Below are 23532 nucleotides of genomic sequence, written 5' to 3' on the forward strand. Positions count from 1 at the left end.
TTCCTGATGAAAATTATGTTATTCATGTCACCACACAGATTAAAACTGATTTTTATACTCCTCATCTTTACATTAATATGCTTTGTTCATTAAATTAAATGGACTGGGGACCTGCCATGTTTTATGTATTTGTGACACTGGGAGCTGGATGCTGTCACAAAGTGACATCTCTGTCACTTTGAGCAACTCACATGGTCTTTGTCCCAGTTCATGCAAGACATCAAATGGTGATAATAACAATTACCTGTCTGACAAGAAAGTTGCTAAACATTTTTCATCAGTGTTTGTAACCAGGTTTTAGAATTTCATACAGAAGATTTTCAGACAGGCCTTTTCCAGGTCAATATTTTTATAGCACTGAAGTTCTTCTCCTTTGCAGAACCTGACTAATTAGAGAGGAAGAAAATGGCACCCAGATGTTTGCAATCACATTGCGGGGGGTAAGAGAGGATGATCCAAAGAGTAAGGTTCATGCCCTTACCTTTTCAAATTATGAGGCTACAACATTGTTTCCTGCCTCACTCACTGAGGGGAGAGCCTGCCTTTAGAAAGAGATAAGAAGAATCAATCAATTCCTCCCTTGGTTCTATGTGTGGGGAACAGTTGAGTGTCCTCTCTTTATGTGGTGATGACTGTTTAACCCAAGGACTCTGGAAGAGCCCTGGAAAATTTAGGTTAACAAAGTAACAACTGCCTGTGAGAAACACTGGCTGAACTACATATTCCTTCATAGAAGACACTAGTTATTCCCAGTACAAATTTCTGTATTGCTACTGAGTTATTTTCACGACAAAGGTTTTCTGTGCTGAGAAGGTCACACGTTCTTCACGCGCTTGATCTGCAGCCAAGCCAAGTCTTTGGGTCCAGTAACTGCAGAGCACCATAACCCTTTCAGGACAAGGAGACAAGTCCAGATAAAAACAGCAGGCAGTGTAACTTGGGAGTGTCATGGTTGAGTCCAAGGACTGCATACTCCACAGTTTGCTATCCTGTTCCCTGTGTTCTCCTGCAGGAACAGACTAGAAAACAAAGATGCATTCACAGCCTGGAAGTTGAGGTCTGTTTCCTGAGCCCTACCCAAAATCATCATCTGAATGCATATACTACGATGTTTCTGTAGTAATTATTTTTGCTTGTCTTTTAACCCTTCAAGTGTAACAGAACTATTAGAAGGACAAGCCTGGAAAATACTATTATGGACTTGGTTTGAAATGCATTTTCTTTCTATTTTTAAAGGGTATTTGTAAATCATAGTGTCTGTCAATGATATTGAGCCAGTGGAAAAAGCCAGGAGATGAGATTTGGGTGATCACGGACTGCCAGCCATGGGATGTACTTGACTCAGTAGTGCCCTTCAGCTCCTTGCATTTCTGTCTGATTTGGCATGTTTGTTAGAGATATTGGAAATGTGAACACTGTTGAACACAATAGGGTCTTCATCAGCATCTTCAGCAAATACTGTATTGTAGATAGTAACTCTTTTGAAAGCCATTCCAAAATACCACCTAAAGAAATAGACAGAAGACTCTATTAGACATGAGGATGTGTCATTTCAGTTAGAATGATCTGAGTGAATGAATATGCTTTTCTTTTGTGGATGTCCAATAAGGGAAAAAAGAGAGTTATTAGGCAGCTGGAGTTTGGGAATAAATGAAAATCTATTTGTTTCTTATATATATTTATTTCTTATAGCACCCCTGAATCCTGTCATCCATCCTCTATTGCTCAAAGTTGTATCTTGAGTCCCGCAGGTCACTGCCATCAGATGGGAAGTAAACTTGAGTTTCCCACAACTGACCAGCTATTAGAAAAATACAAAGAAGCCAAATAAGTTTGTTCATGTTCTGACCCTCTAAGCTGCATTACTTATGAAAATCACAATGAATAAAATTTACTAGATTCTCAAAGGTGCAAAAACAATAAACTGGCAATTTCATTGCACTCAGTTCCTTTCTCATCTGCCAGTGAAAGGATGGGATTTTACTAGTGCCCATAACCAACATGACTAGTTGTGCAAGTGCAGGCTTTAGAGACTGCAAATAGAAACAAAGAACCTGCAACAGCCGAGATAAAAACGAGTCACAGGATGAATCAGATCAGTGTCTGTGGGAATGAATTTCAGGACTTTTATGAAGCTATGTGACCTGGCAGGAGCCCAGGGAAGAATAAGATAAAGAAGATTTGATTGAGGAAGTCACCAATGACACATCTGATATTATATAAGAAAGTGGGAGAGGTTGGAAATAGATTTTTAGAGTCATCATCACAAAGGTGGCAGTTAAATCTATGGGAATAACTCGAGTTACTTATTCATTTACCTACCCACATACATACACACCCTTGCTGGCTTCTTAATTGACATTGTGGCCAGAGAAGGAACACTGAATTCAAATAGAGGCTATTTGTATTTTATTTCTGATCCAGCTGTATCCAAGAGGTGCCAGGAATCTTGTAAGAAAGACTCCTTTCAGAAAGAAATTGAGCTGTATTTCAGGCCGTGTGAATTACGGTCCTCTGAATCCTCCAGTCATTCGAAAAATACTTTTTTTGCTCACTAAGACATCATGTAACTTACCATTATAATGTGCCACACTATCAGATAGAGATTTTTTTATTAATCCTGTTCTGTGCTAAGTTTAAATACTAACAAGTAATAATTCCAGGAAGAGAAAATTGCCAAATTATTTTTTTCCTTTTAAATTGGCATTTTTCCAGGACAACTTTTTACGGTTACCCTTTCCATTAAAATTTAACTTCCCCATACCTCAGAAAGCCCTCAGCTTCCACACTGTGTTTTGTCACTAATAACTGTGGAGAGGCAGGAGGGACTGTGTCTGGCTATGCTCTGTCTCTGTGCTGTCCAGCCAGCTGCTATCCCTATCACCACTGGCCAATGGACACCCTTATACTCCAGGCTTTTCCTCAACAGGGGAACCCCCCTCAGCCTTATTCCACTCTCCAAACACTGGCTTTCCTTGAGTGTGTAAGTTTCATGTCTTAGATCTTTATGCCTTTTTCAAAGTGGCTAAATTAATTTGAAAGTTTTAGAAGGCCACTGAGAAATACAGCAAAAAAAAGAAAAAGGTAATAGTTGTATTGAATTAAGAAGCCTTGAGTTTAAATGTTCCACCCAGTTCATGCCTTTGGCTTAAAAATTATCTTAACATCTATTTTTTAAGAAAAACAAAATTCTGTTACATTACATTTTTACTGAGATGTAGTTCATGCTCCTCAGTTATCCCAGGGAGCTACCATTAAACAGTGCCTATGCCATGCCTTCAGGACACATAACCAAGCAAGAGCTGCTGTTTGATTTCAGTGTTAATTTAGCTGATATAGTCTATTTTTTCCCCATGAGGTATTTTAGATTAAAAAATTTGGCCCTGCTGTAATGGGTGCAGTCACTGGTCCTTCTTGCATAATATTTACATTTGTCAATCTCTTGTCGGATCTGTGTGATCTACTTTAGATGAAGCCAAGCCCTCTTGTGCCCTGCTAATGCCAGCTGTGTAGCGATGTGTGTAAGCCAGAGAGTACTCATTCCCTGTTCATCACTGACAACTGATTTGGCATGCAGAAGGATCAGCACAAGCATTTCATTACCTCAGGAATTGAGTAACTGAATAAAATTCCAGTTTCATACCTTCTCAAGCACTCTATTTAAAATATTTCCCTTCTTAGGACTAGAAGATAATTGGGAGCATCATTATTGCCAATGAGTAGGGAATGGCTCTTGGGCTACAAGTAATGGCTGTCCAGGTGCATGGGGATGCAAGAGCACCAAGTTTTCATCTCTCTTGGACATTTCTAGTAGCTTGTACTGGGTTGCCTTGTTTTTTCTCTTTCTTACTTAATAAATGTCACACTAGTCTGGCACCAGTGTGTTTCATAAGAGGAGGTATCCAGGACTATGGCAGCTCCCCATGGGGGCAGCCAGGCAGGACCCAGCAGCCAGGACCCATCCCATTGACCCAGCCAGGAGCAAGCATCCATGAGTACCAGAGCAGTTCCAGCCACAGCCCCGGGCACTGGACCCTTCACTGGGGACAAAGATGGGCTGAGACTGGTTGGGATAGCAGGTCCTGTAAGAAACTTGATAGAATTCAACTGCAATAAAGGTAACTATCCCAAATGGCTTCATGTATGAACACTTTTCCATATAATTATTCTGGATATTACACGTTGCAAATATTGAATGAGGATGCACAGAAATTAATTTCTCTGCTATTACAAGTTCACCATATTTGTCCATTTACAAGTGCAATGTCCTGTAGCATTCACTGCATAAAACTCCAGCTTCTCAACACTTTCCTAAGAGGTTTCTCCTCAAGAAGTTCTTTATGCTTGATTAACTGGACCTCTTACTGAAATTACAGTACCTAGTTTGTTGCCATTATTCTCTAGAGAAGATTCCTCCATATTTGCTAATTTTGGTGAGATAGGGGGCCTAATTAAAAACAAGCTTTGCCAGATTTTTCAGCTGGACATTTTGACCCACAATAGCAACTACTTATTTGCATATATTTTAAGGAAACAGAATGTAGAGGGAGTTACATATAGGGAAAAAAGCCTAAAATATTTCTGCCTTACCAAACCTTGCTGTTGATTATAGAAACAGAAAAAGAACATTACTTCATTAACAGGGTTAACGTAGCCTGTGTCAATATATCTTGATCCAAAGATACCATCCTTATTATTAAATGTCCTGCAGCTGCTTCATTAAAATTCTTAATATTTATGCTCTGGGAGGTGCTGAAGTGAAGTCTTGCTTAAGAGCAGCAATGTAAACAACATTATACCTCCCTTCAGCAGGAACTACTCACACACCTGTCCTTTTTGGAAGAGTTTCAGTTTAATATTTTTTATTTTCTTATGCTTCTGAACTCAGTAGGTTAAGGGCTGGGGGTTTTTGTGTTTTGGTTGGGGTTTTTATCATTTTTGATGCATGTGCCAACTACCTTTCCTCTAATCCTTACTTGATCTGAGGGTGGGTATATCTAGTCACAGGAATGTTCAGTGACCTCAGGGCATAGTGAATATTTTGCATGCTCTACCTCCTTCCACTGCGTTAGCTGCTGTTATCTTAGGCATAACTATTACCTCAGACTTGCCAAGTGTTAGGTATGTGACATGGCACATATTTTCCCACAATGTCCTGCTCTTCCTTGAAGAAACTGGTACCTCACTCAGCCATGGGAAACACCTCTTTGTGCACCGGCACATTGACAACAGCACTGGGTATGATAAAATTGGCAATACCCAATGCCTGGAGTCTCCACATTTCACTATAGCACAAGAAAGTCTAACTCACTGTGTTTTCATTGTCCTGCTACGATTTGCAGGTGTCCATATGTGCTCCTCAACATTTCTTTGCAAATGAAGGTATAGGACAAATTGTGGAGTGGGGCTGGTGTTCCATTCCAATATCCCTCAGTTGACCCTTTTCTCCGTGGTAAACCAAGGAGTCACAAATTACAGTAGATTTTATTTTAAAAAAGGCTTCCAGCAACCAAGTTTCTCCTGACACCACAGTCCTACCATCAGCACAAAGCCAGGTTCCTTCCTTCCAGGGGACAGCTAGGAACCACTCACCAGCTGAGAGCACTCTGAGTCCTCTCAGGCCTTTGGCGCTTCTCACCATCACTTTACATATTTTGGGTACAGGCAGGGACAGGGACAGTGCTAGTGCAATAATAATAATACACTTAAGTATTTCATAAAAGTTGTGACATGTCTTTTGTAATATATTTTCAAGCTTCCATAAAGACAGCAAAGCATAAACATGCTTTGTCTATAATGTTCAACCCTAGAAACAAAACATTTATAGAACAAACACTACTTTAGCACATGGATAAATCCCACAGATGTCACATCTCTTAACAGAAATAATGGAGCATATCAGTTTGCCAGAAATGGAAATATTTCCTCTGTGTTGTGAGGGATCCCTGAAGACTAGGGGAAACCCATGTGCCTTAGAGCTGGAGCTGTAGGAAGGCAATTTCATTAGAGCCTCCATTAGACAACCCAGAATTCTCCCTTCCCTGCAAATGCTTCCCATACATTTTTGTGAGTTACCTAATCTTATGGTAAGGGATTTCTGCAGTTAATGTACAGTCTTATCTTATTAATCTAAATTTAAGAACATTACAGGATCAGCAATAAGTTTTATATATTGCAAAGTTTGTAATGTGTCTCAAATTCTTCCATTACTAGTCAGGATTCTCATATAAGTGAGTGACATAAGCATAGCTTTGGAGATTTACCACACCACAGATGCATAGGCCAGGCACTAAGTGGAGATGCAAAATCTCACTCTTTCCTAAACAGGCTGGATCAATATCTAAAATGCTCTAAATTCTGTTGTGAAAAATGTTGTAGTGAAGCATGACCAGGCTTAGATCACTACAACATGGATATACTTCCAACACATAATTCTGTTACTTAACAGGCATAAAAGAAGAATTGTTTATCAGTGGTGAGCTGCCCGTCTACACAACATATTGGCAATCTTTTAAGTCAAGTACTTGAAACCATCTGAACTTGGCTATGTTACTGCTTCCAGCACTAACAGACTGGCATGGTGGAGGAATTTTCTTTGTGGGGGGAAGGGGGCAGAGGGGGAAGCTATTGATGGCATAATCTTTACACTAACATTGAATACAATTTGCTAGAAAAATATTTCTCATAACCCTTTTGAGACAATGAACAGCAGCTCTTATATGCCAGTTCTGACATACCTTTACTGAAAGCTAAAACTAACCAGTTTTATGCAGCTTTCTCACATAAAATAAATAATTTTTAAAAATCAAATTTCTGATAGAGTGTACCTTAAAAATGATAATGAAAAATTAAAATTGGTTCACATCTGAAGTTATAAGGGAAAAAATACTGCCTTTAGATTATATTCCTGCAAAACAGATTTCATTGTATTTTTTCAGTAAAGAGAAAGGAAGAAAATAAATAAGCAAACAAATCAAAAACTGAAATGTCATTGAAATGTTGTCCCAGTAGTATCTGATAGAAAGAAAGTTTGAAGATGGCAAACAGATGATTTCATAAGAAACATCTGCTAAGTTTAACTGTTAGGTCAACTACTGCAAAGATGATGTTTTGCTTATGTTCTGTTTCAGAAATATTATTTAAAGCAATTGACAGAGAAGTTTCCTGCCACAAGAAAGGGAAGGAAACCTTTTTAAGGCTGTCACTGTCTGCCATATAAATTAAGTTATTAAGTATAGCATTTAGCTATCAGCCATAACCATAAGAAATTTAATCCACTGCAGACTGCAAAGGCCATTTGTAAAGATCAGGAGAATGGCATCATCCTCCAATTATCACTAATGGTTTTAGACCATCAATAAATTCTGACAGAAAATTTCTGTACTGTACTAATTTGGTGCTGCAAATCACATCAAAGTGAGAAACATTTAATACATAAATAATATCTAATGACATGAACATGGACACAAACTGAGCAACACTCATCACTAAAAACTATGAAGAATATTTGAGAAGAGCTTGATTTGCTTCTGCATGTCTCCCTTCTTGTGCCCCATGACTCCCATGTTAGAGAGGAATTAACAGAAGCCTAGACATCTGTATGGATGTCCTAAGTGCTTAAATCCCAACCGCTTTGCTACAGGTTTGGAGATAATGTTTGGACAATCAGGAAGCCTCAGTGATTCAGAAATAGGGAAAAAGAAAATGCAGATCAGGACATCTCATGTAGAAATGTGTTCCTTATTTCACTTTGAGGTGTTTTTAAAATGTAGCAAGTCTATTAACTTACCTGAATCTGAACTTGCTGAGAACAATTCATGCTGTTTGCTGACCTTCATAGGGGAGCTGTCCTGACATGAAACATTGCACATCACAACATAACAAGGAAGGGCATTTTTTTTCTCTGTCAAAAAGATAAACTAAATTTTGATAATTTAAACATAAAATGTTAGTTAAGAAATTAAAAACACCGCTATTCTGCTTTGCTTCTTTTTTTTCCTTTTTGAGGGTAGGGTCCTAAAAGAATCAGTCTTTGTTGATCACAATATAAAGTAACTATCAATTAATTAAATTCAATTAAACTCTCAATTTTGTGTTTAATTCCTAGAAAATATGTTTGTTATAAAGCATAAATAATAGTTTTGTTTGTTATTTCTGTCATTATTTTATTCTTTTTAAAAAAGTCAACATGAAAATAAAATCCATACATGAAAATGATAGAGCTCCAAGCCAAGCACTTTCCATGTCACAGTTCAGGTAAGAATTATTTTCTTCTCAGACAAATTATATCACTTCATAAAGGCCAGCAGATTCCTGAACAACAGCAAAAGCAGTATTATTAGAAGTTAATTTCTTTAGAACTAGAGGGCAATCAGGAGCTAATATTCAACAGTGTTCCCTTAGGGTACAAACTTTAGTTACATTTTAGGAGGAGAGCAAGCTGTAAAAAATAGATTAAAACATTGCTTTCCAAAACCTACAAACTTCACTTCCAAGAAGTTAATTACTTAAAGCCTCGCTTCAGAAACTAAAGCTGAAGTTAGCCCATGGTCCTGCGACATGCTTCTTTACCCCATGACCAAACACTGCTCTGAGGTTCAAACCAGGCACAGCAAACATGGTATAGAGCAACTGCTGTCTATAAGTCAATGTATGCAATCTCCTTCACAGACAAAATGTATTATTCCATAATGTTTTTTTTCATCTTAAACTTAGCTGTTGTTGGAGCTTTACCATGTCCCCAGTGGGTTTTAACTGCCACAGGGTTTCTAGGAGATTCTGAGCATCCCCTAATACCCCAATAAAGTATGAGTTTTCAGACTTTTAAAGGATCAGGGATGAAAGTACGACCAAAAATAAAATCATGATTCAAGCATTCCCAGTGTCACAACTTGAGGAAAGCAGTACTGTGAATGTCACAAATACTAAACTATTTTTAAATAGCGAGCATACAGAATTATGCTCTCACTATATCAGGAACACTAAAATGTCTGAGACACCCCAATAAATGTTTTCATACAGTCAGTGACAAAACTGACTAATGAAAAAAAAGCTATGAAAAGGAAATAAATAAACTGCATTTTTTTAACTGCTGGATTATAAAAAGAATATTTGCTTTCATAGTCTGACATTAATGCTTGAAAACTGAGTGCAAGCAATGAAAATGTGCCAAGAACAATAAAAAGAATGAAAAGGCAAATGCTAAAAAAAAAAGAACCTTGTTTTGCCTTTTAATAAATGAAGTAAGGGTTTTAATATGGGTGAAGCATTCCCTCCACAAAATTATGAGCCAAATATCCAAGGAAACCATGTAAGAGAAGAAAAAAGAAAACCGTTCCTTAATGAAGAAAACAGTTCCTTAATGACTTATTATTTCATTAACATGCATCAATCATTTCTAAAATATAAAAAGTTTCCTTGGACCTCAAATGTGGTATCACCAGTAAGTTGCTATATGCTTATAGTGTTTCTTTCTCAGTGACCTGAAAGATCTTGCTTTTTGTCTCTCTATTTCTTTCTTCATATATCTTATTTGCTTATCATACTGAATAAACAGAGCAGAAAACACAAGATTTACTGTTTTCTTTTATAAATTCAGAAATGTTTCTAAGGGTTGTTCTTACAGGTTTCTGTCCTCCAGCTTTACAAGATTAGGTAGGCATTGCAAGATGAACTTAATAAAATTTTGTTGTTCTTTTTTTTCCCAGTCAGGCCTCTTTATTTTAAGCTACAGCCTCTGACCTGCTTGCTTCACAATGTGTGGAAGTTACAATCATCAAAGCAGTTTCAGCAATACCTTCATGAGCTTCCAGACCTGATTTCTTCATGTGGAGGAAATGGTATGTTTTCTTTAAGCAACTGCATTTTTTGTGCTATGATTAATTTTATTTGTGCAGTGATTAGGAATGGCACTCCATCTTCCTAATCAAAGATGGGATGTTCATTTTCAGTTCCTATGCTTATTAATGATGGCCAAAATTGTGGCAAATTTAGGGCTTTACCCATCACTAATATCTTAGTCTTGCTAAGATATTTGTGATACAAATATAAGATATTAGAGGTAAAAACTAACCAAAATAACTAATCAAACTCTTAATTAAACTCTTAATGGAGAGGAAATAAGAAAGACAGTGCCTCTGAAAAAAAAAGAAGTCAGGCTTGCTTCTCTCAGCTGGTACTTCTTCAGGCCAAGAGCTGACATCAGAGTGTACTTCACAGATTAAAGGTGCTGGCTAGGCAAGGAGGAGGGATGAGCTGCCACTAACAGTGACCAGAGAGGAGCTCTGGGCAGTCAGGTGGTGCAGCAGTAGCAGCTCCCCTACCAGTCTGGGGCAGAGCCAGACCTGCAAGCAGGTCAAGCTAGGCTATGGCTCTCTGCTGTTAGGCCATTTCTTTGGGTACATCTTTGGCAAATAAACACGACTTTGTTTTGGAGAAGGTGTTTTCTGAGTCACTTTAATTAACTACTGTCACAACAGAGATAAAGGGTGTGTATGTGCCAAATCCAGTTGGGCCTGTTGAGTTAACCCTGCTGCTAAGCAGGAAAGTTGAAGCCTTGAGATATAATCTGAAATTGGGAGCATGTGTGATTCCCCCAAGAGGGATAAGATAGCCAGGATCATCTGTCTCCCAAAGGTTGCCTTAATGGGAGACAAAAATAGGTCACCTTTCTGGATGACCACAACTGCTGTCATGAAAGGAGAAAGGCCCTCTCTTTAGGCAAGAGAAGGAAAAAGTTTCCTCTTTGTAAAATATGAGACGTTGAAGAGAATAATTTGTCTTCTTCTACGAGCTAGAAAGGGAGGCATGAAGATGTGTTTCTATTCATCTGTCAATTGGTTATTAAAATGACAATCCATTGGGATTACATCATGGGTTATTGTCCCAGAAAAGTAGCTTTTGCATGTGTCAGCAATACAGGGTGTGTGAAAAAGAATTAGCATAGTGCAAAGCAGCACACTATGCAATGGGCAGGGACAGGTGACACAAGGAGGCAGAAAGCCTCTGCCTACTCCACTGATGACATCTTTTAGAATTTGCTGGGTTTGCCTTGAAATTAAATTAAATTAAATTAAATTAAATTTAAAAAAAAAAAAAGTTTTGCAAAGTTAAAGTCAAGAGTAGTTACTTCAGAGAACTGACCACAGGTCTATGTACTTCTACAGGAACAACTAAAGTTATTTCTCTTTGCCTTTTCCTGGTATATTCCTCTGTTCCATTTGTGACACATACTTGGGTTTTCGCAGGATCTGGGGACTCTGTGTGGGATGGTTCAGAGCCATTAGAAGCATATGAAGATTACCAAACAATGATAAAAAAAAAAAAAAAAAAAAAAAAAAAGAAGTGCCAAGACCTTTGCCATCTGCATGGAAATCAGTGACATGTAAGAATGCTTTATGTCTCACCAGGGAGGTTGATGTCCTTCCTCAATGTTTTCATTTACAGAAAGGAGGCTGCTGGTTTTCAGCCAGCTCTGTGCCTTCTGAATTCTGTAAGGGCCTCTCTACTCAATCCCATAGAAAAGTTAGTTCCCTGCTCTGGGAAGCAAACTACACAAAGCTTTTCTCTTCTGTAGACAAATATGAATTTTGAAACCCTAACTGGGAGGGAGCAAAGCTACTTCTATGGAGGGAGAAGTGTGATGAAAGACACAGAAAACATACAGGAACTAGATGGAAATTAGAAAAAGACAAGTGGAAGAAGCTCAGAGAGCCAAGATTATTGCTCCTGTTGTCGCAGAAAGTGTGGAGTGGAGTTAACCCTTTTGACATTACTGCTACCCTAGAACCCCCGATATTTTGCTGGGACAACAGGCAATGTTAGTCTGGTTTTCAGAGCTCTCTGCCACCCCATCAGTCTGCCATGGCAACAGCCTGATTTGCCTTTGCCTCAAGCCAGTCTGATCCCCTTTTTTACCTCAGCACCTGCCAGCATGTGCGCCTTGCTACTGACTTATCTTTTTTTTTCCCTTAACAACAGGATTTCAAAAGCTGGGGCTTTTACAATAAGCTGATAGTACAACACTTACAACAAAGCCTAGAGAGCTGGCAATTTCACTTAGACTATAGACTCAAACTTATGCAGATGGTTTCTAATTATTTTCTTTGATATAGCTTTTGCTAAGGGTTAAAAGTTTGTGTTTGCAAAATTACATTAACTATAAATTATTAGAGCTGCTAATTGTCACTGAACTGCCATATGTAACTATGTCCAAACATCAGCCTCTTGTTGTTCAAGCATATGCTTCTGCAAATTTGTGTTGTTTTGCTAATTGAGCTTTGTCTTTATTTGGCTGAAACTTGTTGTGACTGCAACAGTTATCCGGGGCTGTACAGGAGCCAAAATATGGAGGCTTGATTCCAGCTGGGAGCTATAATTGATATTATTATCTACAATGCAAATAACTATAACTCCACATACTTCCTTTTCAGTAGGTTTTTCTTGGCAGGATGAGTTGACCCTTACTGTTGAATTATTCATTTTCTCCCCACTTAAAATACATAGACCATTTCTTTATTCCACTAACATGACAGTCTGATCAAGAGCTTAGCCAAATAAGGCCCAGTTCATGCACATTTTGAACCTGGTTAAAACGCCTCATTGGGACCTGGATAATATAAAAAAAAATACGCTGTCAAATTTTGTAAATTGATAGCAAACTACATGTTAACAAATCAGTTAATTATATGAAAATCACAAATTTGGTATGATTTGCCAGTGAGCCCAGTGTAACCTGGATGCAAGCAAACTGTAAGCAAAGAACAAGCAATAAATCTACTTGTTCAGGATAAACAAACCTGAGGTGAAGAGACTACAAATTAGGCAAAAAAGAGGAACACACACTGGTTACAGGCTGAGTGGTAGCAGGAAGATGATGTGCTCGCCCACGCGCTCGCCAGAGCATTTGCCTCAGCAGCATTCCAGCTACCACTGGCAGAGTTCAGAAGCTGGCTTCCAAACTGCTCCTTCAGGGTGAGCTTCATTCCTCCAGAGCAGAGAGACAGCATTGCCACTCCTGTAAGGAGATGGGCTCCCAGTTCTCAGGAAAGGAAATGTTCTTTTAAAAAAATGACAATTGATATAGCTACAAAACTTTCTTCTCTGAGTGATACTGGCTTCATCAAAACTAGTAAAAAAACTAACCAGGTTTCATATTTATTGCAATTTTTCCTCTGGTAGTGTCATTGGACAAGAGGTAGTCTCTCCACAGAGTAGGAGATTATCCCAGTACAGCTTAATATATGTCTATAAAATGGAATTTCTGCTTCCGTGAGCTCAGTTTTATCTGTAGGAATCTCTCTGAATGTAGGGTATTTGCCTGCAATTTTATTTCCAGTGAAATAGAGATTAACTTTTACAATTTTCTTAGATTGCTTATTGTTGCATATGAAAACCTTATGAAAGGAAGGTCCTGTAAAACCATGACTCAGGCCTGTTACTTTGGCTAACTAGAAGAGGACCATGGGAAAGAGACTCAGTTGAATTAGTTATATAACCACCACATGTTCACATTGTCATGTATAGTGCTTTTTGAGTTCTTTTGTGGTGTTTTAAAACTATGTGATTCATAATGGGCTAACTGCTTAAAAAGGCCTAGTTTTGGAATAAAGCAGCTGAGGGATATTTTGCTGTGTCTCTTTGTTTCCAGTCGCTGAATGGTATAGTTAAAATATTTTTGGATTATAGTACATACTACATTACATTATATTCATAATTAGCAGCTACAATGTACCTCTAACTCCTTACAGGAAAGCCAGCATTCTAGCCATAGGATGTTGCATTATTTAAAATTATTTGGACCATCACAATGAAAGTAGGAAACTTTCAAGGGGATGGTGTCGTGCAGTAGTGTAACTGAGAGGACGCACCTCAGCGGATGTCCCTCCCATCTCAGCAGATGTTGAAGGGAAATTTGGAAGAGTATCCTTGGTTCTATTTGAACTGCAAGTCCCTAACATTCCAGAGAGGCCAGTTGCAGTGCTCCTGTCTCACAGATTCTCCCTCCAGCTTCTCATTCTCCAGAGTGCCCAAGAGATCAAATGTTTACCATTACTCTTTCTTCAGAATCTCCCAGTATTTCCCAAGCTAAATATCCAGCCTTGTACTCCTTTTTTTCCAATGTTCCTCCCATACACAACGTCACCAGCTCCAAAACTCTTTCTGCTCCAATCCATCCAGGCCTAAGTCCAACCACCCACCCTGTATATCCTGTTTCTCCTTGTTGGCCTAAGGCACTCCCACTTTTCCCAACCCCTACTTCAGTTCTGTTTTTATTCTGTCCTGCTGTCCTCGGATCTGACTCAAAATACCTCCAACTCCTTTTCCCCTCACAGCTTTAGGTGCTCCTGTTTCTCTCATCTTCCAGGTTCTTCTGTTCTGTTGTCAGGCTCCCAGTTGGAGGCTCTACATTTGTGGTATGTGGGTGAGGTGCTCATCTTCAACTTGTTATATTACTCCCTTCTCCCTCCTGTCTGAAAGCAGCCTGGTATTCTCAAACCTGTTTTTTCTGGGTAAGACTGTCAATAAATAATAAATAAATAGCACACAGGGACTAAAATATTAATTGCTAACCCCAATGTCCAATGGGACATAAAGGATAGAAAAGAATGAACTGTCTGAGAAAAAAAATTACTTTATGCTAACCAGAGGAATGTGTAGCCAGAGTGGTTTGTTTCATCACAAAGTCTACCTGATGAAGCAAAGTAGGGGCCCTGAGGTAGATGCTCCAGGGAGAGGAAACAGCAGAGCAAAATAGCTCTTGGTTATATACCAGTGTGTACCTGCTTCTAGTATGCTGGCAAGTCAGAAGTTACATCAGATTTCTTTGGACAGTGCCAGCTCTGAAAGGAGAAGTGTTCAGGCAAGGGTTTCCTTCTGCAATTTTTTTTCTTATTATAATAAAACACCCTTGTCCATGAAAGCCTCCCCCTGTGGTGGTCCATACAAAATAAGTGCAAGGCAAGAAAAGGAAAGGTTCTGGGCACTTTCCTCCTCCTGCCTTTCAAGTCATAAGTCTGTCCCTTCCTTGAGCCCTTTTGCATTCATAGGAAATCCCAAAGAATTAATGCTTTTGGTGCCTGACCTTGAGGGTTCCATTTGCAGGTTTTCTTCTTTTCTTGGCCAGAAGAGCTTTCCTCATTCCTTTTTCTTCACTCACTGATCTGCCCTGCCAAGTACTGGACAGTTATGGGCAATGAAAGCTGAGGACCCTGACAACAGCACACCTAGATCATCTTCACAGAGTTTTGCTAAGACAAAGATGTTGCTGACCTTACTGATCTGGTGGCATGCATCATGCATGCACACCTCAAATCTCTTGTCAAGTTAGAACTTCTACACTCAAAGCTACAAAGAGAGAAAATTAGCTTTGCAGAGTGGTTTAGTGCCACATGTTAAGACAAAAAATTGCACACCTATTAGGTTTTAAGTCTTATTGGATCATTAAGCCCAGCTTCTGCAGAGGCTTCTTTGGATCTCTTCCTCTGTGGCAGGGTGAGTGCTGATCAGGCCTGCAGCAGTGGTAGAAAGTAATAGGTGAGCATTTCAGCAGTTTGAAGGCCTGATCAAGATTCAGATGGTCACCATGGGATGCATCGAGAAGGTGAATGAATGTTGATTCTCAATTTCTCATTTTCAGTTTCTACCACATGAAACTCCATAGCTCTCCCAGACACCCATTGACATTCCTGTCAGTCTTTAGTTAATTAATCTGTTAGTCTTCTGTAATCATATCAGTGAATAATGAGGTGATTGTACTACTGAAAAATATCAAGGCACCTAGAACTGGCAGAAAGTTTTGAACAAATTTTTTAAACTTTACCAGAGCCTGTTGGACAGGAAGAAACAGTCAAAAGACAAAGCACTTTAGATAAACCCAGCACATATATCCACTGGGAATGCTATGCTCCAGCCCATTCCCATTTCATTTTACTCCTGAAGAAGTGTTTTGAAAGTTGGAAAAAGGCATTAGAAGTTTAGGGGTGGTTTCAGACACCACAAGGTAACAGACCCTTGACTCATTACAGTTCGTTCATGATAAAACCAATTATCAGCATTACTTCAGAATTGTTTTCCTCCTTGCTTTCACATGCTCTTCACAGGCTAACTTCCCTCAGTGGCTCAACAGAGCCAGTGTCTCCCAGAGAACACAGCCAGGCCATGCAGCCAGATGGATTTAGGGGAATCATTCTGCACAAATCCTGAAATTGACTCCAGCTAGTAGTTTCATACTGAAATGATGATTAATATGTGGCTTCTTGTATCTCAGAACAAGCACAGCAATGTCTGTGAGCAGGATGATCTACTAGCACTTGCTTTCACTTTATTCTCATTAAGAAAAGTAAGGCTTGGATGCTCAGAAACATCCATTGTAATACACTTGGGACTTTGTGCCACAAAGATGTCACTAAATTAATATAAAATAAAATGGCAGAGAGTTTTAAAAAAACATAAGGTATATTTATCTGTCAATTTAATATTTCCTTATCTAAGCAGTTAAGAAATACAGACATAAGAAAGCCTTCATGAGACAGCTGTCCCATAAAGTCTTTTTCTCCTCCTTGGGATTCCAGTCTTTTTCAATAGTGAATACCTACAAGATGAAATTAAGGCTTTTAGCTGGTTAGAACTTGTGCAGAGTGCTCCATCTTATTCATGTCCATTCAAGGGTTTTTTTGTGAAGAAACAGATCTGGTTGGAGAAGTTCAGTACTATTACAGTGGCATAAGAGACTAGTCCAAAATAATAAACACTTAGAAAGGATAAAATTATGCAAGAACAAAGCACTCTGTAAACATCTTTTAATCCTCAGATGTTCCTGTGCCTGTTTCCCTTCCCCGATTTATAAGCCAGACTGTTCAAGGCCACACACGAGTCAAGAGCTGAGCCAAAACTGCCTTCTGATGCTTGAATTCCAGTTTTGAAACCCAAATGTATCTCTCCTCTTTTATTTCTACACTCTGACCACTACTCAAATTGCTCCTTTACTAAAAAATATAGAAAGAAAGAATACTGAAGCCTTTTGACCCTTGTGCCCAGCAAACCCCATTCTTGGGCTGCCAAGGAGCTTTGCAGAACTCAGTGCTTTACAGTTTTGTAGTCTCCATAGTTCAAATAACTTTAACTTCAGCAGACATCAGATATTAATTTCTTTTTCCATATCTGAATGGCATCTGGATTCACACAAATTCTATCCCCTTAGCAACAATTTTGTTTGGTGACTTGCAAGGGAATAAGCAACCTTAGGGAGAACAGACACCCAAGAACACAAGTAAGCAGTAATAAACCAATAAAGCTGCCAGGAGAGCAACTACAGCATTTCCCAGGTTGGAGACCTGTCTAGGCTCACAGTCATGCTGTTATCTTCAAAGACAAAGTCACTTGATTGTTTTTATTCCTTCATCATAGCAACAGCTTCCTTTCCTCCCAGTTCAGCAATGACATCTTGCATCCTCCCTACCCGTAAAATAGATCCCTGCCTCTAGCATTGTGCTGATGAAGAATTCTGCTTTCCTGATTGATTGCCAGCCAAGACTGCTCAGATGCAATTGAGAGTGATTCAAGCTTTTGGATAAACAGTCTTAAGTTCCTGCATACCTGAATCTGAGCCAGATTCCTGCAGTAGCATTGCTCACTAGAGCTAGCTACCACCTCCAGATCCCAAACAGCATTTGAACTAAGCTCTCTTGAAAGGACATCAGTGTTGAGATATATCATTAGTAAAAATAAAGAACAATCTCCAGCTTTGAGTCTTTGGTAACATATAAGGCTGCACACTTCTTTTCTGTATTTATAATACAGACTTTTGGTTTATCATTTGTCTACTTCATATATCAATGGCACATATTTTGACAAATGAAAAGCATTAATGTGCTGTCTTTTGATGAAGCAGCTGGTATATCTAGCTTCAGTTTAGCCTGACTCCTATCAAAGACTCCTTTAATTCTAACCACAGATGCACAGAAATAAAAAGGATCATTTCTTTTGTTACACTTGAAGGGGATCACAAGTGCTACCAGGTCCTTAGCATATATGTTGTATTTTCTTTCTCCACTGTTCTTTCATCTTTTTCCCCAAGTCTTTATCTAAAGTACAGTTATTGCACACCTCAGCTAAACAAGGCAAATTTATTTGTAGTTTTTCGATGGCTAAACAAGGCAAATTTATTTGTAGTTTTTCTAAACAAGGCAAATTTATTTGTAGTTTTTCTATGGTCCCAAGCTAGGAAAAAGCTTTTCAACTTATGCCTATCCCATAGGCATGAGTAGGACATGTTTTCTAGAGGAAACTTTCTTGCAAAGCAGAGAATCATGCTTGGTGTGATAATTTTTGCATGAGCACCACACAAGGAAACCATGTAGTCTTTTGTTCCCTTGTACTTGGCACTGGTGAGGCCACATCTCGAAACCTGTGTTCAGTTTTGGGCCCCAAAGAAAGACATTGAGGCACTGGATCATGTCCAGAGAAGAGAAAGGGAGTTGGTGAAGGGTCTGGAGCACAAGTCCTTTGAGGAGTAGCTGAGGGAACTGGAGTTGTTCAGCCTGGAGAGAAGGAGGCTCAGGAGAGAACTTGTCACTCTCTACAACACCTGAAAGGAAGCTGTAGCCAGGTTGGAGTTGATTGCTTCTCCCAAGTAACAAGTGACCAGACCAGAGGAAATGACCTCAAGTTGTGCCAGGAAAGGTTTAGATTGGATATTACGAAAAATTTCTGACGGAAACAGTGATCACGCATTGGAAGAGGTTGCCCAGGGAAGTGCTCAACAGGCATGTGGATGTGACACTTGGGGAAATGGTGAAGAAGATGGTGCTAGATCAATGACTGGGTGGTGCTAGATTAATGACTGGGTAGTGCTAGGTTAATGACTCAATGGTCTTAGACATCTTATCAACTGTAATGATTCTATGATTTTATGTGTGAGGCAAATACAGGGGCCTGGAAGTAGGAGCTCTGTCAGACCTGGGCTTGTCCAGAGCTTTCTGAAAGACAAGTGAAAGGCAATGCAAGACAAGGCCAAGTACACTGTTCAAATGCTATTCCTTTTTTTGTGTTTCAAAGGAGGCTGTTCAGAGCTGGGAGATTCAAGTGCCACCAGAGTCGGCTGTCTGAAGTCAAAAAATGAAGACCTGGTGTAGTATCAGAGGTGTAGTATCTTCTGCTGTTCTCCTGAAGATTTTGTAACCTCACTTTAAAAATTCATCACCTTTGTGGCACTGTACTGTGACCTTTGACTGAATGGCATCTGTTCAAGGGCTCTGTTCAATCTGTTCAAACCCTCATAGATTGTGAGGGTTTTCAGAAATTCTCAGTGATTCTTTTCCCCCACTTCCCTTTGCCTGGGAGTAAAGTACTTGATTATTAGTAACTGCAGAATACATTTATCTGAAGAAGGGAAGTGAGGCTTTGAATGATAGGGGTGTGATCCACCCTACAGGAGAGCAAACTGGACTTAGACATGCTTATCTATCTCATATGGAAAATTTATGCACATACATCAGTGCTGTAGCTTTATCAGTTCATGGAGCTAAAGAAAAAGCAAGTCTTTTGGATGGCATGACAATTACATTGTTGGGTTTTTTTAATGTATTTATTCTCAAATGATGTTTTTATTATGTATTGGAGATAATTTAGTTCAAATTTAAAAACTTGAGAGTGGCATAAGACAGGAGTCACGTCCAGTGGTAATGCTGAAAGATCACTGGCAAGCATGGGCCCATTTAATAAAAAAATGGAAACTTCACGGAGTTCAAGATATCTTCTTATCTTTTGCTGTTGAATGACCGACAAAAGGAAGGGAAGTGACTCACTATCACTGAAACTAAATGGAAGATTCGTATTTTGTTCAGTTATGAGCTTAGCTATAAATTATTCAGGAAAAGTTGTTTCCTGACATAGAAATTGGCCTTTTGTGTTCACAATGTCCTAGCAATCCTAACAGGTAGCACCTGTATGGAGAAGAAAAAGTTGACATCCACTGCTGAAAATTTTATTTGTTGCTATCAGCCTGTTGAAGAAGGTTGTTAAAAATTATAGTTCTGAAAGTAAAAAAAAATTTCATAAAATCCCAACAGCTTTGGTGCTTAGACTGTGCATAAGTACAATTTTTCAAAAAGGTCATATCTAAACTTTCTAGAACACACAAATATATGACCTTGAGGACTTAAAAAATGACACCATGGAATCTTCAGCATCTTTTTGCAGCAGGTAGATCTCAGGCTATGTCCAAATAACTAAAACTCTTCCTGAAATAATACAGGAATATAATTCAAATAAAACATAGATGTTAACATAGCCTTTTACTTGCTTAAAAGGCCAGTTTTGCATTGAAGTCAGCAGAAATGCAAGACGTCATGCACATTTTCAGCAGTACAGCATATGCACTCAAGTTTGAAAGGCGCTGGTAGCCAAAAGAAGTGTAGGAGACACAGGACACACAGGACCCCAAGTACTCAGGTGTTCAGGGGGCCCCTCCTGCCCTAGAGTGGCATGGTTATTCCACTGTTCTACCAGCCCAGCTGAAGGCCATGCTGGGCCCATGCCTCAAAGAGCTTCCATCGCTTGTTGTGGAGGCTGGATGCAGCCCAATTCTCCACAGAATTTTAAAGGGGTAGAAAGTGATTAATGTTCGAAAGTGATTAATCTTAGCATAAGCTCCTGACGTACTCAGACACCAGCTGGATGCAGCCATCTGCGTGCAGGCTGGCAACAGCTGCTCCCACAGCCTGGCAGAGGAGCTGGCAGAGCACAGGGAGGAGCTTGTGTGAATCAGGAGTAAGTGCTGAAGGGCTTCTTTTCCTTGCTATTTCTCCATGGGGAGAAAGAAATTTAATGTACTTTGGAAGGGAAGGAGGTATGTTAAGCTGCTATGAGATGTTAAAAGAAAAAAACAAACTCAAACCAAAAAATAAAAAAACCAAAAACAAAACAGGAGTACTTCACAAAATAGTTTGAGCTGTAACAGAGAAAGGAATGAATTTGAGATCCCATGAGTAACTCCTGTAAAGATTTCTCACATCCATTTTCCAAACATCTCAGATTACTGACCATGAAAGCTGGAGGACTTTTGTTGTTCTTGTTGTACTGTCAAATTTCTTCTTGAAGTCACCTATCTGAAAATTAAATATATCAGGATGCAATAAAAACTCTTGAGATCCTCTTTGGGATCTCAATTATTGTCCTCTCTTTCTGAGGAAATTACAATATCTAATTTTACTTTTGGTTTCTAAGTGGATTAATTTAAATTAATCACTGAACAGAGAGGCTTGTAGCCCTAACATTATATCCCCTCGAGTACCTCAACAAGTTCCATGGACTTTGGGTTAAGTAGTATATTTATTTAATATGGATGAGAATGAGTTTTATTCCTTGTCTACAAGAGCCATTCCTTAGCAGTGTGTTAAAAAACCTCACACTCTCATCATGTTCTTTGCCCTCACACAATTGACTGAAACAGTGATATTACCATGTACATAAGTTACATTTTCAAGTACATGGTATAGACATTCCATGAGAACAGGCTAATAAGTTTTCCAAATGAACTTCACTTTTTTTTTTTTTTTTTTTTTTTTTGAGGCTACAAAACCTTCTTGTGTTTTAGGGCTTAAAAACAAACAAACAAAAAAGGTCATCTTCTTGTGTTGAAGAAATTCCTTGCTTTCCTCTCAAGGAAAGTGTTGGAGGCCTGGCACAGGTACCCAGAGCACCTGTGCAATGTCCACACAAAAGGTGCCAAAGTCTTGTCCAGAAGTAGTGCTGGCTGATGGGTAAAGGCATGGACTACTCTCTGTATGAGAGTTTGAACTAGAGAATGTCAGAGATCTCTTCAGACTCTTTAAGATTTGGTGGTTTTGCAGTGTTAATTTTGGCTTTCTCTCAGGCTTTCTCTCAGTCCTTTATAGCTCTGGCCAGTGCCCATCACAATGACAGCTTCATGCAACAATGTTTAGAGATGGGAAAAAACTCATTCTTGCAGTCTAAAGATAGAAAGGTAAGACGTTAAGTGAACTCTTCTTTCTAACTTCTGCTTTTAAAACGGATTTGTTTCCCCAAAGGAGAAGAAAAATCTGGAAGTGAGACATAGCCAAATTCTTCCTAGCCTCCTTCTGCCCTATCTTCCCAAGTAATTTTCTGAGAAGAAAAATGGTGAAATGCTTTCTTACTTGGCAACTTCTTATCATTTTCTCTAAACAGTACATGTACCCACAGTGCCTCTTCCTCCTTTTAACTGGAGATCTCAAATATTCTACATTATTATGTGACACAAACTAAGGCAGCAAATCATGATTCTAAAAAAATGACCAGAAGTACTCATCTTCAAATGCTTCTCTGTCCTTACTCAGAAGAGATGTAGCTGAGCAGAACCCATATGGAAAATACCCCAAGCACTTCAAGGAGACTCTGCATTCAAACAAGAGGAACATCTGTTTTGAACAGGATTTCCATTTTTTCATTCTCTCCAGCAGTATTTTTTTTTTAAATCAAGCTATATTCATAAAAGCTTCTTTTACTTTCTTTATCTATCAATAACATTCTTCAAATGAGCAAGCTATCTTGTAAAGACAATGTTTTTCAACTGGATTAATCCTAATTAAGCAGTTAATTCACAGTGAGACATTGAAGAAACTAGCCCTGTTTTCTGAGGAACCCTGGAGAACTTGACCCATACAGGATAAAATAAATTAATGGACTAGAGCTTTTTATTTAAGTGCTTTAGTTTGAGTATTCGAGCACTTAAATTTAGGCTAGTATTTTTCCTTAAATTAATATAAATCTGAAGCGTGAAGAGATGTTGCACCCTGGCTAATGCAAAGCTGTCCAGATCAACATGTCCTGCTGTACCAAAATACAACACATTTTAGCAGACTCGTGGTTCCTCTTTGTTAAAAGCTATAGTTAGATCTAAAATACCAATATTAATCCACAAAGCTCTTTTCTTTAAAAAAATACCACAAATCATTATCCTGTGTTAGTACAAGCCGAATTTTGCTGCCCCTAGTAGAAGTTCCGGGTTTTGAACAAAGCTGCTGTCCCCATGCACACTCTGTGTTCTGCTGACCTAGTGGGGAGCTGCAGTGGTTGGAAAGAGTGAGCCCTGTGAGTGCTCTGGCCACTGCATTGTCTCACCACTCAACAGTCAGGTAACTTAAACCCCCTGTTCTAGCTCTCATTTTTACAAAGGAGCCCTAACTTTAGATTCATCTGTCAGAGAGAAGCTTCACTGGCTGCAATGCAAAGAAAAAGGGAATTTCACTCACTTCCAACAACTGGGCTGAGCTCTCTGCTAAGATCAAAGGGGTCTAGTTGATGAAAAGGTGTTTCCTTGAGTGCAATTCATTTTGCCCAAATAGCATTCAAAAGTCTTAGAAGTACTTGAAGGGACAGTGGCCTGGCTCAGTAAATCACCTAGAGCACAGCTGGGCATGCTGCAGTAGGTTTGGGAAACCCAAGCCACAATGCACATCCCACCCCCTGGTCAGGGTCTGCAGGCTGGTAGCAGAGCAGGCAGGGGAGATTTACACAGTCACACAGCTGCTC

The sequence above is a fragment of the Lonchura striata genome, chromosome 3, assembly GCF_050655825.1.
Source record: "Lonchura striata isolate lonStrDom1 chromosome 3, ASM5065582v1, whole genome shotgun sequence".
In the NCBI taxonomy this organism is placed as follows: domain Eukaryota; kingdom Metazoa; phylum Chordata; class Aves; order Passeriformes; family Estrildidae; genus Lonchura; species Lonchura striata.